Source organism: Lissotriton vulgaris, chromosome 6, assembly GCF_964263255.1.
Source record: "Lissotriton vulgaris chromosome 6, aLisVul1.2, whole genome shotgun sequence".
NCBI classification, from domain to species: Eukaryota; Metazoa; Chordata; class Amphibia; order Caudata; family Salamandridae; genus Lissotriton; species Lissotriton vulgaris.
This window is the reverse complement of record NC_141694.1, coordinates 1,518,747,692-1,518,766,427: the sequence shown is the minus strand read 5'-3', so window position 1 is coordinate 1,518,766,427 and position 18,736 is coordinate 1,518,747,692.

Below are 18,736 nucleotides of genomic sequence, written 5' to 3'. Positions count from 1 at the left end.
TTGTGTAGGTTGGTTTTGGCAGTGAGGGGGTCCTTGGTGAGGGAGAGGATCAGCTGGGTGTCATCAGCGTAGGAGAAGATGTTGAGGTCATATAGTCGGGCGACGTGGGTGAGCAGTGCCATATAGATGTTAAACAGTCTAGGGCTGAGGGATGATCCCTGGGGTACGCCACAGATGATCTCGGTGGCTTTGGAGCGGAAGGGGGAAGGCGAACATTCTGTGTTCTGCAAGAGAGGAAGGAGGCAGTCCACTTCAGGGCCTTCTCTTGGATTCCGGCATGGTGGAGGCGTTTTCTTAGTGTGGGGTGGCAGACGTGCCTAAGTTGGCTGACAGGTCCAGGAGGATGAGGGCCGCTTTTTCACCATTGTCTAGCAGGGTCCTGATGTCATCGGTGGCGGCGATGAGGGCAGTTTGGGTGGTGTGTTTGCTGCAGAACCAGGATTTGAAAGGGTCCAGGATACTGTTCTCCTCGAGGTAGCAGGTCAGTTGTTTGTTGACGGTCTTCTCAATGACCTTCACCAGTAATGGGAGCAGGGAGATGAGCCTGAAGCTCTTGAGTTCCTTTGGGTCCGCCTTTGGTTTCTTGAGTAATGCGTTGATCTCGGCGTGCTTCCAGCTCTCCGGGAAGGTTGCTGTCTCGAAGAAGATGTTGAAGACTTTCTGGAGATGGGGTGCGATGTCTGTGCTGGCTTTGTTGAAGATGTGGTGTGGGCATGGGTCTGATGGAGATCCAGAGTGGATGGTGTTCATGATTTTGATGGTGTTGTCATCGTCGATGTTGGTCCAAGAGAGTATGTGGTTGGTGCGGGTGGTAGTCGTGGGGACAGAGGTCTCTGTGGTTGTTGGGGCGGTCATGGCATTGAAGCTGTCATGGATGTCTTTAATCTTGCGGTGGAAGAAGGTGTCCAGCGAGTCGCACAGGTCTTCCGAGGGTGTGATGTCGTTGGTGTTGGAGAGTTCCTTTACGATGTTGAAGAGCTCTTTGCTGTTGTGTGCGTTGTTGTATAGGTGGTCTTTGATGGAGGCCCTTTTAGCGGATCTGATGAGGTAATGGTGTCTGCGGGTGGCGTTCTGGTGGGCTGTGTAGCTGTCTGGTGTTCGTTCGCGGAGCCAGTTCTTCTCCAGTTTTCGGTAGGTTTGTTTGGAGGCCTGGAGGTCTTCTGTGAACCAGCTAGCTTTCTTGCTGGTGTGACTGTTGGAGGGTTTCTTGAGTGGGTTTAGGGTGTTGGCGCAGTCGTCGATTCACTATCTGAGGTTGCGAGAAGCGATGTCTGGGTCGAAGACTGCTGTAATGCCAGAAACCGGTCCCCGGAAGCTTGTTTCCTTTCCAGTAAAAGAATTGGCTTGGTAGTTTGGTCTGCCCTGTTCCCATGATGCACTGGGACAGGGACAGACTAATTTGCATGTAGCCAGGTTCTGAGCAGGGATGGTGCAGTGTGGTAAAAAACGGTGATGGATCAAGCCCTGATCTGTTGACTGGGTAGGAGTGTTCTGCTTAATTCAGATACGCTGTCCATCACCACCCCCTTTTCTGAATCGTTTTGTCCACCATAAACGTGGAAGGGTATGCTCAGACATGAGTCCCTTGCTCACTGCACCATCAGGATTCAAGCAAGCCGGGCAGAAGACGGCTGTAATGCCAGAAACCGGTCCCCGGAAGCTTGTTTCCTTTCCAGTAAAATAATTGGCTTGGTAGTTTGGTCTGCCCTGTTCCCATGATGCACTGGGCCAGGGACAGACTAATTTGCATGTAGCCAGGTTCTGAGCTGGGATGGTGCAGTGAGCTAAAAAACGGTGATGGATCAAGCCCTGATCTGTTGACTGGGTAGGAGTGTTCTGCTTAATTCAGATACTCTGTCCATCACCACCCCCTTTTCTGAATCGTTTTGTCCACCATAAGCGTTGAAGGGTATGCTCAGACATGAGTCCCTTGCTCACTGCACCATCAGGATTCAAGCAAGCCGGCCCGAAGACGGCTGTAATGCCAGAAACCGGTCCCCGGAAGCTTGTTTCCTTTCCAGTAAAAGAATTGGCTTGGTAGTTTGGTCTGCCCTGTTCTCATGATGCACTGGGCCAGGGACAGACTAATTTGCATGTAGCCAGGTTCTGAGCTGGGATGGTGCAGTGAGCTAAAAAACGGTGATGGATCAAGCCCTGATCTGTTAACTGGGTAGGAGTGTTCTGCTTAATTCAGATACTCGGTCCATCACCACCCCCTTTTCTGAATGGGTCAGTGGGGTCAGCAAGTGGGCTCTGGGTGAGGGTGTTGGTTAGCTGGTCTACGGTGACTTTGCTCCAGCAGCGGCGAGTCATCTGTTGGGTGGGGTGGTGCATGGTGGGTTTCTTGAAGGTGAAGTGGATGCAGTGGTGATCGGTACAGTGGAGTTTGGTGGTGTGGTTGTAGGAGACATTGGGACTTGCGGAGAAGATAGGGTTGAGCGGTTTGGCCGGCAGCATGGGTGGGTGTTGTGACGAGTTGTCTGAGTCCGAGGTTGGCTAGGTTGTCGATCAGGGTGGTGGAGTTGGCGTCATTGTTGTTCTCGAGGTGGAAGTTCAGGTCCCCGAGGAGGATGTAGTCCGTGGAGGCAAGGGTGTGTGTGCTGACGAAGTCGGCGATGGAGTCGCAGAACTTTGAGTGGGATCCGGGGGGTCTGTGGATGAGGGTTCCTCTGAGGGTGGTGTGGGGTCGGTGTGGATCTGGAAGTGCATGTGTTTCGGCGGAGCTGACGGTGTCGTCGGTGTTGGCTGAGACTGTTCCTGTGGACAATGGCAATTCCTCCTCCTACTCCGTTGGTGCAGTCCCTGCGGGTGATCTTGTAGCCTTCCGGGACAGCTATGAGGATGTCTGGTGTGTAGGCGGGGTTCAGCCAAGTCTCCGTCAGGAAAGTGACGCCTGGGGAAGTTGAGTCGTGTAGGTCCCAGAGTTCGACGGCGTGTTTGCTGGCGGAGCGGGTGTTGAGGAGGATGCATTTGAGGTTGGGTTTTTTCCTTGTCGGAGGCTTGGCGGTGTGGATGCTGGTGAACCTGCAGTTCCGGCAGGTGAAAGGTTTGTGGGTGCACTTCGGGGCGGCCAGGAAGCAGGTGTGTGATCATCCAGTGTTGAGTACGTGGAGGGGGCTTGAGTTGTAGCGGAATTGGGTGTCATGGTATTTACGAGGGCTAGGGGTTCTGGTGCCTGGCATGGTCCAAGTGCGGACGGGCGCAGACGGGCACAGACGGGCTTGCCTTAGGCGCGTGTGGCCTTTGCGCGGCTGCCATATAAGGGTAGGTGGGAGAAGGAGCAGCTTGGAGGCGAAAGCGGGCAGCCAATGGGGGTTCAGGGAGGTAGGGCCGCGGGGATGCAGTGGCGGGAACAGGTACAGAAGGCCAAAAAAGGGGAAACGGAACGAAGTTAAAGGCTAAGTTACAGAAGTAAAAGAGGCAAATTAAAATACAGTTTTTTACCAGAAGCAAAACACAGTTTGCAGGGCAAAGAAAAGGCAGGCACAGGCAGGTGGAAGGGCAGGGAGGAGCGGGGAACCTATGGAGCGGTATCAGCGGGGCAGTAGAGGCACGGACGCACAGGTGGTGCTGTGGGGTGCGGGGAGTGGTCTGACCTGAAAGCAGGGTCAAGGGTCGTTCCTTTACTGCTGCGCAGCCGCCAACATAAGGGTAGGTGGGAGGGAGGAGCAGCTGGGAGGCAGGAGCGGGGCGGCCAATGGGTGTTCAAGGGGGTGGGGCTGCAGAGATGTAGGGGAGTGAACAGGTACAGAAGGCAAAAAAAGGGGATACAGAACGGAGTTAAAGGCTAAGTTACAGAAGTAAAAGAGGCAAATTAAAATAAAGTTTTTTACCAGAAGCAGAAACACAGTTTGCAGGGTAGGTGCAGGCAGGCGGAAGGGCAGGGAGGAGCAGCAAACTTATGGAGCTGCAGGAGCGGAGCAGTACAGGCACGGATGCACAGGTGATGCTGTGTGGCATGGGGAGCGGCCTGACCTGCAAGCAGGGTCAAGGGTCATAGCAGGTGTAAATGACTAGCTTCAGGGAATGTCAGTCTGAAACTGCGCTGTGGCTGAGAGACGGCACAGTGGACACCTATGCATAAATGGAAAACAGTGCAGGGCCTTTACTGCTTAGCAAATGATATATGTATTAACAATGGTAAGTGGGAGACATTAATCTTCAAGGTATGCTCTGTAGCCATATGACACCTTTTAATGAGAAAATGAAACCTCGTTGCTTGTAATATTTTCATACATTCACTATTGGGGCACTATATGGTGCACTATATTTAAGCATCCCAGAACAGAGTGGCATATCCTACCTTTGAAACAAATCTCACGTGTGCCAAGAAGTCACAGTGGAAGGAGGCAGCAAAAATCACACCTGCCTCAAATCACTTTGTGCCCATTCACCCTCTCCCACCATTAAACATATACCAATAAAAAGGAGGCAGATCAATGGTTTATTCTCTCTATCTCTAGTGCGCTCGGTCCGAACAAGCAGTGTCCGAGCAAGAAAACTTCTCTTCACCCCTCATTCAGCTGCAACTGCAAGTTAACTCGACTTCCGCTTCCGATGCAGAGACAAATAGTGCACTGTCAGAAAGAGAAAACGGACCATAAAACACTCTAACACTGCGGCCAACAAGCATTGGCAATCACAGCCAGTGTCCCGGAGACATAGACCCGGCCCTGAAAAGTAAGTGCCGGTGCTAAGTCCTGGCAAGCACCGGCACAAATTAGGCACTGATTCAGTGTGGTTACAGTTCATAGCATATGCACCAGACTTGGGTTTAAGAAATAAAAATGTAAAGCTCATTCCCTGATTATTAATGCAATTTGGAGGGTGTTAATCATTAACAAAAAAACGATTGGAGTCCCACTGTTTCCATGACCACATCTAGTAGGACTGATCATAATTCAAAATAACTTCCTACTCAGTACTGCTTAGTAAGTTTAGTACAGGTCACAGCACAACTGGATTTGTAATTTGTATTAGAGCAATGAACAAAGGGGCATATTTACAAGTCCCTATCACCACAGGAACCTCACTTTTAAAGATGTTCCTGTGGCGATACAGGATTTGCCTTATTTACAAGGCAGTACTAAGCCACTTTATGTTGCTTAATGCTGCCTTGTAAATAAGGCACCCTTTTTAGCATGAAAGGGGTGGGCAATGGGTGTTGCGGTAGGCGTTCTGCCGCAACACCAATTGATTTTGACGCTGCCCCCTATTTACAAGGGTCGGGTAGATAGGAGGCAGTGCCAAAATTAAGACCAAAAAAAACCTGGTCTTAATATGGTGAAACGAGGAGAAATGTTTTATTTATCCACTTTTTTTATTTCTTTGTGTGGTGTATTGTGCAACACACATGGAAACAGCAAAACGCCATGCATGATTGTTTTTGTGCAGGAAGGTGTCACTTCCTGGACATAAACAATCATTTTAAAAAGGATGATCTGCAACTTTTATGTGTGCTGCACAAAGCAGCACACATAGAAGTTACATGCCACATACGCCATTTAAGATAGCTTATGTGCAAGAAGGGACACCTTCCTGCATAGAAACATCATGTTATGTTATGTTATGTTACAAAAATTTTAATACCGCGCTCATACACCAATTGGTTTCTTGGCGCTCAAAGACAACAGGAGTGTAGCACGGGGGGTGTGAACAGCTAACCGTGAGCAAGGCGGAACAGATAAGTTTTTAAAGATTTGCGAAAAGTGGGGTAGTCAGGAGTGAGCCGGATAGGGAGAGGGAAGGAATTCCAAGTGAAAGGGGCAAGGAAGGAGAAACGAGCACCACCGTGCTTCTTACGACGAAACCTTGGAATAACCAGCAGATTGTGAGCAGAGGATCTGAGGTGTCGGGAAGGAGTGTAAGAATGGAGACAGGAAGAAATAAAAGCAGGGGCAGAAAAGAAAAGAGATTTGAAGACGGTGCAACCAAGCTTGAAAATGCATCGTTGCGCAACCGGAAGCCAGTGCAAGGTTTTTAACAGTGGGGTGACATGTTGATGTTTTGGTTGCTGGAAGATTAATCTAGCAGCCTGATTTTGCACCAGTTGAAGGCGATGAAGGTGGTAAGCTGGAATCCCCACGTATAGACAGTTGGCGTAGTCTAAACGTGAGGTAACCAGGGCCAAGATGACAAGTATAAGAGCCTCTGGAGACAGGTACCTTCGGATCTTCCCGATCCTGCGGAGATGAAAGAAGCAGGCCGAGGTGACAGCATTAATGTGCGGTCGCATCGAGAGATCACTGGAGATGACCACACCTAAACTCTTCACGGAGTCTACTGGGCAAGGGGAAGGGCCGAGGGCAGGCGGCCAAAAGTTGGGAGTCCAAGGATGAGGGGGCCCACCGATCAGGACCAGCTCTGTCTTACTAGGATTGAGCTTCAGCTGACTGAAGTTCATCCACTCGTAGATGGAAAGCATGGTGGATTGGAAATTAGAGCAGGAGAGAGGGGAAGAGTCAATAGGAAAGATAAGTTGCAGATCGTCTGCATAATTAAAAGTGGTAACAGAAGAGTGACGGAGGGAAACCAAAAGAGGCTGCATATAAAGATTGAAGAGAAGGGGGGACAACGCAGAACCCTGGGGGACACCACAGGAAAGTGAAGTGGAAGGAGCAGAAAAGGAGGATAGATGAACAGATTGAGACCGGAGTTGGAGAAAGGACACAATCCAAGACAGGGCCAGGCCCGAGATCCCAGCATTTCTGACACGGTCGACCAAAATGTCGTGGTCGACCGTGTCGAAAGCGGCCGAGAGATCAAGTAATACCAGGGCCTGGGCCAAGTTCTTATCCGCCCCCTGTCTCAGCGTGTCCATGACCGCTGTCACCACTGCCTCCGTAGAGTGGGAAGGTCTGAAACCTGCCTGCTGGTCATCGAGGAAATGAGTCTCCTCGATGAAAGAGCTAAGGCAGCGGGTGACATAGGTTTCCAAGACCTTCCCGAGATATGGGAGAAGGGAAATAGGTCGGTAATTACCCAGTACCGCAGGATCGGAACCGGGTTTTTTTAAGATAGGTACCACCACAGCGCTTTTGAAAGCATTAGGGACAGAGCCTATGGAAAGAGAGCGGTTTAAAAGGTCCAGAGGAGGGTCGGGGCATGCCATAAAGGCATCTCTGAGGATTTGGGGGGGACAGCAATCCTTGGGAGAGCCTGAGCCCACAGCCGAGAGAAGAGAGCAGAAGGTGTCTAAAGAAATCGGGGGAAAAACATTCAGGGAGTGAGGATTCGACGGAGGAAGGGCACTGATGTGAGACGTAGTGGTAGGGGGAATATTGTTTTTAATTGTAATAATTTTATCAATAAAAAAAGAGTTGAGGGAGTCACACAAAGCTTGTGATGGCTGGGGCTGGGGTGTGACGCGGTCAGGTAGGGAAAGTTCAGCGACAATTGAGAAAATTTCTTTGGTTTTGGAAGCAGAGTTAATTACTTTTTGAGAAAAATAAGCAGATTTGGCCAGGATGATAGATGTTTTATAGGATTTAAGTAAGTCAGTGTAGACAGACTTAAGTGAAGGATCATAATTACGCCTCCAACGGCGCTCAGCCTGGCGAAGAAGGAGTTTGCTGGCCTTGAGTGAATCAGTGAACCAGCGCTGAGCGTCGTGGGGTCGCTTCGATTTGATGGATTTAACAGGAGCGACTGCGTCACTGGCATGAGACAACCATTGGTCCATTGCGGCAGCTTGGGAGTCCAGATCAGAGTGACTAGGGGGCAGAGTGGAGGCAAGGGTCGAATGGAACAAAGGGATATCGGCGTGCTTCCAGTTACGAGCGGAAAAATTAAGAGTTGGAGGGGGGCGGGTGGGTGCAATGATTTGTAGGGTAAAGGAAATAAAGAAGTGATCGGACCAGGTACAGGGGTACACCATGGGAGAGGAAATATCCAAGTTGGTGGTCCACACCTGATCCAGGGTGTGGCCCTTATTGTGAGTCGGAACAGAAATATGTTGAGAAAGATTAAGGCCGGATAAAAAGCCAGAGAAGTCAAGTGACACAGAAGATTCAGAAGGGTCGGATGGCCAATAGTTAAAATCACCAATGATCAGGATCCTAGAAGAGTTAATGGTAAGTTGCGAAATGAGATCACTGAACAGAGATGGAAAAGAAGGCATGTTGGCAGGTGGGCGATAAACTAAGACACAAATAAAGGAATGTTTAGGAGAAGAAAATTTCAGCAAAAGAATGTCGGAGTTCAATATAGGAGTGATTAAAGAAGAGGTGAATTGCAAATTGGAGCGAATAATGGCAGCAACTCCCCCACCCGGTCTGCCAGAGGTCCTGTTGGAATGAAGGATATAGTAGCCCGGGGGTATTGCGGCCAAAATGTCAGGGTATGAGTCCGCATGTAGCCAGGTTTCAGCGAGGAGCAAGATGTCAATGTTGCCCGCCTCAAGAAGTTGAAAGACCTCAAGCTGATGTTTGGGGAGAGAGCGGGTGTTCAGGTACACGACAGAAATAGAGCGCGTACCAGAAAAGCTAGGCTTGGGAAGTGTGGTAGAGGTAGAGTTGGGAGGGAAGGTAGTGGAGGGAACAGCCGGAGGGGTGCTGGGAGGGAGCGGAGAAAAAATACCATAAGTCTGAGCGGTGGCAATCGTGTGAGGAGATGGAAGAGCACGGGTATAACAGGAGCGGAGAGCAAATGAAGTATAAGTGATACGTTGAGCAGCATGCAAGGCCCCTAGCCCCGGTCGGCCGCGGACGGGCGCAGACAGGCTAGACTTATGCGCGACTTCGGCGCGAAGTCGGCGCTCCCGCTGCGCTCGTCCGCTGCGCTTCCTCCAGGTTGCCATTTATACTAGTCGACGTTAACCACTAGACCGCTCACCTGCACGGTGGAGAGGCAGGGCGGAAGTGGTGCAAAGGCGGAAGTGACGCTCGAGCAGGGACCCTCCGCGCAAACGGCACTCTGCCGGGGCGGACCGGGGTCAAGAGCGTTGAGACGAGGTAAGCAGCTGGACGAATTGTGCAGGTTAGATGCGGGCGCAATGCAGCAAGAAAACAAAGTGCGCGTTTAAAATAGACAGCCAGCTCGTAGTCAGCTGGAATGCTAATTAAAATAAAGTCACCGGCGGCGCTGGTACACGCCCGCGGCCAGGAGCCACGATTGTCAACCTGCGAGGCCTGAAGCTGAGCCAGATATAGGATAGCCTCAACAACCACTAGACCGCTCACCTGCACGGTGGAGAGGCAGGGCGGAAGTGGTGCAAAGGCGGAAGTGACGCTCGAGCAGGGACCCTCCGCGCAAACGGCACTCTGCCGGGGCGGACCGGGGTCAAAAGCGTTGAGACGAGGTAAGCAGCTGGTCGAATTGTGCAGGTTAGATGCGGGCGCAATGCAGCAAGAAAACAAAGTGCGCGTTTAAAATAGACAGCCAGCTCGTAGTCAGCTGGAATGCTAATTAAAATAAAGTCACCGGCGGCGCTGGTACACGCCCGCGGCCAGGAGCCACGATTGTCAACCTGCGAGGCCTGAAGCTGAGCCAGATATAGGATAGCCTCAACAACCACTAGACCGCTCACCTGCACAGTGGAGAGGCAGGGCGGAAGTGGTGCAAAGGCGGAAGTGACGCTCGAGCAGGGACCCTCCGCGCAAACGGCACTCTGCCGGGGCGGACCGGGGTCAAGAGCGTTGAGACGAGGTAAGCAGCTGGTCGAATTGTGCAGGTTAGATGCGGGCGCAATGCAGCAAGAAAACAAAGTGCGCGTTTAAAATAGACAGCCAGCTCGTAGTCAGCTGGAATGCTAATTAAAATAAAGTCACCGGCGGCGCTGGTACACGCCCGCGGCCAGGAGCCACGATTGTCAACCTGCGAGGCCTGAAGCTGAGCCAGATATAGGATAGCCTCAACAACCACTAGACCGCTCACCTGCACGGTGGAGAGGCAGGGCGGAAGTGGTGCAAAGGCGGAAGTGACGCTCGAGCAGGGACCCTCCGCGCAAACGGCACTCTGCCGGGGCGGACCGGGGTCAAGAGCGTTGAGACGAGGTAAGCAGCTGGTCGAATTGTGCAGGTTAGATGCGGGCGCAATGCAGCAAGAAAACAAAGTGCGCGTTTAAAATAGACAGCCAGCTCGTAGTCAGCTGGAATGCTAATTAAAATAAAGTCACCGGCGGCGCTGGTACACGCCCGCGGCCAGGAGCCACGATTGTCAACGCAGGCCTCCTTGCACTATGGTGCAAAGAGCCCTACATTGCTGCTAGGCAACTGAAATTAGCACCAGCGCAGGGGGAAATGCAGGGCTGCACCATATTGTTGTAAATACGGTGCAGCCCTGCATTTCAGAAATGGCGGAGCACTGCGTTAAGCCTAGAAGACTAACACTGTGCTATGTCACTTCTTTGTAAAATGCCCCTAAGTCCACACAAGAGGGATCGGAAAATCTGACCACTGTTGTTCTGGGAGGAATTGAAAACCAATACAAAATGAGACTAAAGAAGATAGGAAGCAAAACTCTATCTCACCTGCAAATCGCCAGCAGATTACAGAGCTGTAAATGTGCAGATGGTTTCTTTTAATGAGGTTCACATCACCTCCATTAGTACGCAAATTCTCCTCACAACCTGCAGCATAATAAAGTAAAATTCTTCTCATATTGACGTTCTTTGATGCAGAATCTCTTTCACTGTTAGTGTGTTTTCCACTAGCCGGATCAGTATCTGAATATTGAGGGACTGAATATCGACTTACCAAAATATCGACTCCAAATATCGAGGGACAGAATATAGAATGCCTATCTACAAACAGGTAAGCACTAAAATATCGTTTCCAAAATATATAAATATAAAATATAGTTAACAAAAATATCGAATTTTTTTAATGCATTAAAAATACTATAAAAGTAATTAAATAATAAACACAATTAAATAAAACAGGTAAAATAACGTAAAAAAGTTTAAATAATTAATTAACAACCAATTACTTTTCAATACCAAAAATGTAATAAGATAAAAAACATTACCAATTAATAAAAATAAATTATCTAGTAATAATTAATTAATATTTAAATAATTATCAATACATATAAATATAAATACATATTTACTTATTTACAATTACATTACTTCCCACCCTATTCCCCTATAACCCACAACCCACTTCAAATAATACATTAAAACAATTACCATAATAATCAATTAATCAATTAATTAAAACTTAATTACCAATTAATACAAATAATTACCAATTATTAATTAATTAACAAATAATATATTATCAATACATACAAACAAAAATACATATTTACTTAATTACAATTAAATTACTTCTTACCCTATTCCCTTAAAAACCGACAACCTGCTACAGAACTAAAACGCAAACTGTAAATTAAAATGAATTATTAATTCATAAAAACTAATATTTAATTTACTATAATTAAATTACTTCCCACCCTATCCCTTATAAACCCACAACCCGCTACGGAATTAAATTACGCAAAATTTAAATAACAAAACATTCATTATTTAAAAAAATTAAATATACATTACAAATATAATATATATTTTTAACACATATACTAGCATACATAACACTAAAAAAAATCAATATTAAGGAAACTATATTTTAAATTCGATAATATGGGAATCGATATTTCTTACCTTAATTTCAATATTCTATCCAACTATATTTTGGTAATTTGATATTCTGTTCATTCTATATTTTGTATTCAATATCTTAGGCAGTCAATATTTCTGAATCGATATTTAGGGAGTTCACCCCACTAGCCATGTCAGGTAATACAATGTTTTCTTCTTTTTGTCTATTGTATTGTTATACCTGAGTGCATTTCACGATTCCTGCTGCTCCTACGACCTTTACGGAACTTCCTGGGTGACACACTGCAAGTCCCTCGGGTCCTGATGATCATAGGGCACCAGAAGGTAATTACTGTGTGTATTTGTACTCTACTTCTAGGAGACAAAACTAAAAATACAATAAAGACATAGTTAAAAAAGAAAATATCTCAATTCTTGATTGGAACCAATACCAATGTAAGTGGCAAAATCTTTGCAACTGAAAGTCTGACTTCACTGTACATGGTAGGCCACAAGTTGAATATACTCCGTGATGTAATAAAAACTTCAGCAGTCATGTTTGGAATTGGCACAGCTTCTGGAAACCTGGACTATTTATCCTTAATTTCCAGCAAGTATTTACTACTTTGTATTGGACCAAAGAGGTGTGCTGTTGACTGCTCCTATAGACCTGCTGGTAAATTAGGCATTTCAAGTAGTTTAGGGGAATTATATGCACCTTGATTCAGACATACCTGACATGTGTCATAAATATTCTCCCAAGATTGATCCATAAAAGAATTGACCCATTTTTTAATAGAAGTCTTTAAAAGGCAAAGTGTGATAACCTATGTGTGCCAATTCTGTCATTTTATATTGCAATTATTCAGGTATTACTAGATTGTCGGTCATGTAGGAGTAAACATTTGCAGCATCTGATCTAGTCACACTGTACATAAAGAAACACTGTCAGTTTTTGTGAGCACACTTCTGATGTGTCTTTGTAACTCACTTCAGGTCCCTTCACAGATGACAGTAAATGAATTCTGCTGTGGCTCAAAGCATTCAAATGTGAGGAAACAACATGGAGGATAATGCTATGATTGATGAGCTCAGATTGAGTGATTTTCCTGACTATGTATCCCAGGTATTCTTCAGCACTCAATGGTGTTAAATATGAGTGGGTCCAGGGAACTGACATAAAATTTCAACTTGATTGTGGCCCTTCCCTGGTATGTGGATTATATAGAATCTGCAGTTCTGAAGACAAAGGTCCCATAGTTAAATCCTAGGTGGCGCCTTGAAATTTAACTTTTGATATATGGCGACTATTGCCTAGTGAGCTGTTGTTGTATTATCTTCTCAAATATGAGCATGGGAAAATGTTCATTGGCTCACACCACCTCAAGGATTTCTTACTCAGCTTCGGAGCAGGCTATTTCAGGCTCAAAATACCATACTGGCATCCACTTTAATTTTCATGCTTAGAGCTAAGAGAAAGCAGGCTATATTTTCAGAATCTTTGATTCAGGGTCTGATGATGACCTAAAGTAAGCATGGCAGAGGGGGTAGCAGTTTAAGTTATGTATTTTTCTGTCAGACATCTCAGTGGGGCACCAATGGATGCAAACTCTTCGATGGATTGTGCACACAACTCGCCATATATAGGAATCAACAAGGCAGATATGCATTGATGGGTGCTGGCACAAACTGGGTCTTCAATTTTTCCAGGACCATGCCTCATTCCTTCTCAGGACCATATATGTCTCTAAAATGTTATCGTTGGCTGATGAAATTGACACTTATCTTTGCTAACTATAAAGTTACCTTCAGCTAGTGTGCTTCATTCCTAGACATGCGTCTAGTTTTATTCATCTTTTGACTTGATAAACACCCGTGAACCGTCATGGTGGTAGTAGCTCAGGTTTGAACTCCTTTGATAAATGCCTCTGCGGCTAATGATAGGAAAGCAAAATGTTGCCTGTACCCAGAGAGATCCGTCTGAGTGGGAAATGATGTGATGTCTCTTGAAGACATGCAGTTCCAACTGATGATGCCTTTGTTTAAGATCAATTTCGAGGCTATCAGTGCTCTGCTAAGGTCATGGATCATGACGTAAGTTCTTCATGTCAATTGGAGATCTCTCTACATGGCCAGGCAGGTCTGACCCATGCTCAAACCAAATTTTGGTTCTGCAACAATTCAGTACACCCAAGGTTTGGGCCCAGTCACTGGTTCAATCCTGTTCTTCAAACACAAGGAGATGATGTATGGAGCAACAAAACTTTTCAGATACTCGCCCCGAGTCACAGATCTGGGTTGAATCCATCATTATTCTTTAGCTCACTTTGCCACCCCAGTTCAGACGCAGCCAAATGTAAATCTGTCATGACCCTGTTCCTCATGAGAACAGTCCAGCCTGAACTACCAAACCAAGTCTTCCCTGGACCGGAAACAAGCATCCTAGGACCGGTTTCGGGGTTACTCCCCTCATCAGCCAGGCTAGCTTGAATCCAGGGGCAAAGTGAGCAAGGGACCTACGTCTGGGCATGCCATGCCCTGTTCTTCTGCATAAGGCTGTCAGTTTCATCGTCCACATACAGCTGTAGTTTAAAAAAGTTCTGTGCCATTGATCACACATTTTCATCAATATTTGCTTGATATGTAAAACCTTCAACTTTGGAAGACTTTTCATGATCTCAGGAGCAATTAGATGACACAGTGGCCTTTATTACGAGTGCCCCGGTCTCAGATGCAATATTTATTGCATCTGTTAAATTCTGATCTCTCTAGGATTGGAATTTAAAAGTTGTGATAGTTAAAATATATTCTGAGTTCAGCACTTCAAAATGAGAAACAACATGCAGATATGGGTGCTTAAGTAAATTGGCACAGGAATGGCCTGCCGAAATGTACCAGGGGAAACCTGCCGGACTTACAGCACCGCTTGTGGTGTCCAGGCCTGGCTGGAAACTTGCAGCACTGAGGCTAGGCTTCTGGTGTGATTACGCAGCACAACACACAGAGGACACACAGACTCAGTGGGTTATGTGTGAGCCAAAGACCCCGAGCAGTCTTGCGCTCATTTATTGAAGCCTACGGGCGAGCCCGCCCTCCGGGTGCGTGCCTGTATGAGACACATTGTATTGTGGGGGCCGGGTGGCACCGTCACTACATCCCTCCAATCTTTTAGATACTAAGATATTTTAACATTGCTCCTTTAGTTCTTGTACAAACGGCGAGCAAAGTCTCTTAATCTTTGGCTGAGGGCAGATTCGGCTGAGGGCCATACTGCTGGCTCCAGGAGCTGTTTTCTATTCCTGTCCCTCCAGCACCCCCTTCCGATGACGAGGGGGTTGCCCTCTGGTTTATCTGCTCTTTACCAGCCAGTGGTTCTCCTTCTGGACATTTTGGTGCCATTGTCTGGCTGCTTCATGGGGTGCTCGGTGGCATCATTTCTTCTCCCCCTTCTTCGATTCCCGTCTCTTCACCTGTTGTTGTGAGTCGTACCCCCACCTTATTAAACCAGGACACATTTCTGGTGACCTCTTGAGTCCTGTGCTTGGCTGACACCATGGTTCCTTGCACATTGATGGCCTCCCACACCTCAGGCTCGTACAGGTGCGATACTTCCATCCCGGGTATCGGTGCTTCACAATGAATTGGTCTCCTACTTGAATGGTCATCGTTTGTTCCTGAAGCGCTTGGCTTGCCTTATCTTTGGTACATCTTCTTCGGGTTTGTGTAGCATCTTTATCCAGCTCCGGTGGATTCCAGGAACCGTCAGCAGGAATGCTGTCCCGAGGCACTTTTCGGAACAGCAGGTGCGCTGGGGCACATTATGTTGCATAGTGCGGTGTCTAACGGTATGCACTTAAGAACTGCTGGATGCAGTACTCGTCTTTATCGCCCTTTTCGATGCCAATCCTGAGATCTCTGGTCAGAGTCTGCATGAAGCATTCAATCTCTCCAATTGCCTCCGGCCACCATGGCGTGATCTTGCGATGTCGAATGGCTTGGGATGACAGGTACTCCTGGAACTCTCTCCCTTGGAAGGGTGGACCATTATCTGACTTGATTTCTACTGGAAGCCCCATCATTGGAAAGACTCATCAAGCACAGCCTTGACCTGGGGAAAAGCCGTCGATGACACTACTTCCACCCCAGAAAACTTTGAGTGAGAATCAATGAGGACCAAGGTGCTCCACCCGTCGGGGAATGACCCAAAGTCAATACTAACTTGTGTTCATGGTTCCAGGGATTGTGCTTCGGTGATGACCAGGTGTGGGCAGGGTCATTTCCAGTGATGTTGCATGAGTGGCATGTGCTGATGGCTTCCTCGACCATGGTGTCCATGCTAGGGAACCATACCTTACTTCTGAGAGGGGCTTGGTTTTCACTAGCCCTTGTTGTCCTTGATGCGCCAGGCAGACCACTCTCTCTTGAAGACTCCTGGGGATCACTAGGGTGGTGCCACGTAGAACAACCCCATGAAGACCTTAGCTGAGCTCGCTTCAGGCTCTCCAAAGCTTTTGACGGAGTAGTCTTTCCTCATCTGTCAAGGCACTGATTCCATTGAGAAAGTGATGCCAGCTCCCGTCTACCAATATTGCTTTGACCTTGGTCAGACATTCATCAGACTCAGTGGCTCTACCGATGTCCTCGAGCATGGGAGCATTCAGGCATGCCTCTTGAGAGATCATTCGAACAAATTCCTCTGTGTTGACTTTATCAGCCAGGTGCCCTGGTGGAGCGGACGTGCCAGGGTGACTCCATAGAAAGTCAGCCGGGTTATTGACCCTGGGTCAAAAGATCACATCGAAGTGGTAGGCTTGCAGTTGAACTGCCCATCTCTCGATCCTTGGGGGTGCCAACCTGGACATGCCTGCGAAGAGTAGAATGAGAGACTTATGGTCTGTGACCACACAAATTTCCTGTCCATAGCGATAGAGATGAAAATTTTGGCTCGCCCATTTGATGACCAGGGCTTCACGCTCTATCTATGCATACCACATCTCTGTTGCTGTCAGCGCTCTGCTAGTATTAGCAGTTGAGACCCACTCCTTTGCTTCCGTTTCCTGCCTGAGAACCATACCTAACCCCACGGGCTAGCATGCACCACCACCTCCATGCGCATGTTGGGTCGAAAGTACGCCATAACTTTGTCATCAATAAGGGCCTCCTTCATGGCATGGAATGCCATGTCTTCCTGCGCAGTCCACGCCCAATATAAGGTTGCATAGAGGTTCTGAGAGGGACACCAGATTGGGAATGAACCTTCCGCAATATGTGGCCATGCCAAGGAAGCTACAGACTTCTGTGGGTAACGTAGGTCCCGGGGTAGCGCATAAGGCTGCTGCCTTCTTGGGATCGACCTGTAGGCCATCTCTGGAACAGATTTAGCCGAAGAACTCCACCGACTCTTAGTATAACGAGCTCTTCGCTCGGTGAAAGGTGAGTCCACTTTCCACAAGCCGTCAAAGGGTGTCCCTGAGGTGTATGTGGTGCTCTTCTAGTGTCTTTGAGAACACGAGGATATCATCACTCAAATTGATAACGCCTTGCAACCCCATGAATGTCTCCCTTATTGTGTTCTGAAACACTTCCGCCGCAGAGGACACCCCGAAGCTCAGTCACTTGTACCAAAGTAACCCCACAGAAAGTGGTGATGTTCCTGCTATCGGGTTGAAGCTCCAGCTGAATGTAGCCAGTGTTGAGGTTGAGTATTGTAAACCACTTGGGCCCATTGAGGTCAGCCATTATGAGATGGCGTTCCCGATTCACGGCTTTGTTCAGAAGGAGCATATTCAAGCAGAGTCGAATAGCACCCGGCTGTTTTGGTTTGGGTTCAAAGACCAAAGGAGACACCCTCGGGATGGAGCCTGACACCTTCTCAATTTATGCCTAACTGCTTCAGCTTCTGCAGCTCTTCCTCCACCTGAGGGTGGAGGTGGTACGCACCCTCCTGTGCCTCAGGGCCGTAGGCTTGACCGTTGGATTGATGTGTAGTTTGAATAGTTTTCCTTTCAGGCACCCCAGCCCTTCGAATAATGTGGGAAAGTCTCTCAGGATATCTCGTGCATGCAGGTCATGCATTTGATTGGTGAAAAAGACCAGTTCTAGGTCCTCCGCCATATGTCAACTGAGGAGCGTCCCTCGCTTTCCTTCTGTGACGTGAAACTGAGTGTGCAGGCGGTGCCCCTCGCTGGCGACCTCAGCCTTCATGACTCCTCGTAGGGGAAGTGACTCTGACCCATGGTAGGTGTATATTCTTGCCTTGGAGGGAGTAAGTTGGGGTCTCTGTGACAACTGCTCATATTGATTGCTGTCCATTAGGTTGACATAGGTGGAGGTTGACACTTTGACCTTCTTGACTCATGAACGACACTATGAAGACTTCATCGTCATCCACACCAAGGCCAAACCCTGGCGGTGTCGGGTCCACTCAATCCAAAGGGTCTTCCAGCGTCAGTTGCCTCACTGCCATCGACGGTCCACACTGCCTTGTTGTGCTTGTTCTCGCTCTGCCACCTCGGCATACCTTTGCAAAGTGGTTGAGCTTCCCACATTGGGAGCAGGTCTTCCCCCTTGTGAAGCATCTCCCCGCTGGCAGGTGATCCAAACCGTAAATACCACATGCGCTCTTCTGTGGCGACTTTCTGGACCCTCTTGGCATTGCTGGTTATCTCTGTATAGCTTCCACTCTCTCCTCTTTTGTCACTGGAGGACAGGAGGTCCCAGATTGCGTAGTGGGCTGGTTAAGATCTGCTTCCATCTCATCCGCAAGAGCTTGTGTGACCTGGCGAGCCTAAGGATCTCATCCAGGGTAATGCCTAGTTGCCTGAGAATCAGGTGTCACAGCATCACCAAGTGGCACCCTTGTATGACCTACGCCCTGATCTTCTCCCTCTGGTCATATAGTGTGCAGGAGCTCGCAAGCTTCGTCTGACGGGCGTGGAAAACATCTATGGTATCTGCATCCCCTTGTCTTGCTTGGCGGAGCTTGAATCGTTCGAAATCAGGGTTTATTTGCGGGTCGAGGTGCCTGTTTAAGGCCGCCACTGCCTCATTGTAGTTGTCATCTGCCCCTGTGTTAGGCAGCATCACAAACAAATCGTACAATTTTCCCCTTCCATAGCACATGAGGAGCGGCCTTTTCACCTTCCCATCTGTCTCCCTCATGCCCACAAAGTAGTGGTCTAGGCGGCCAATCCAGGA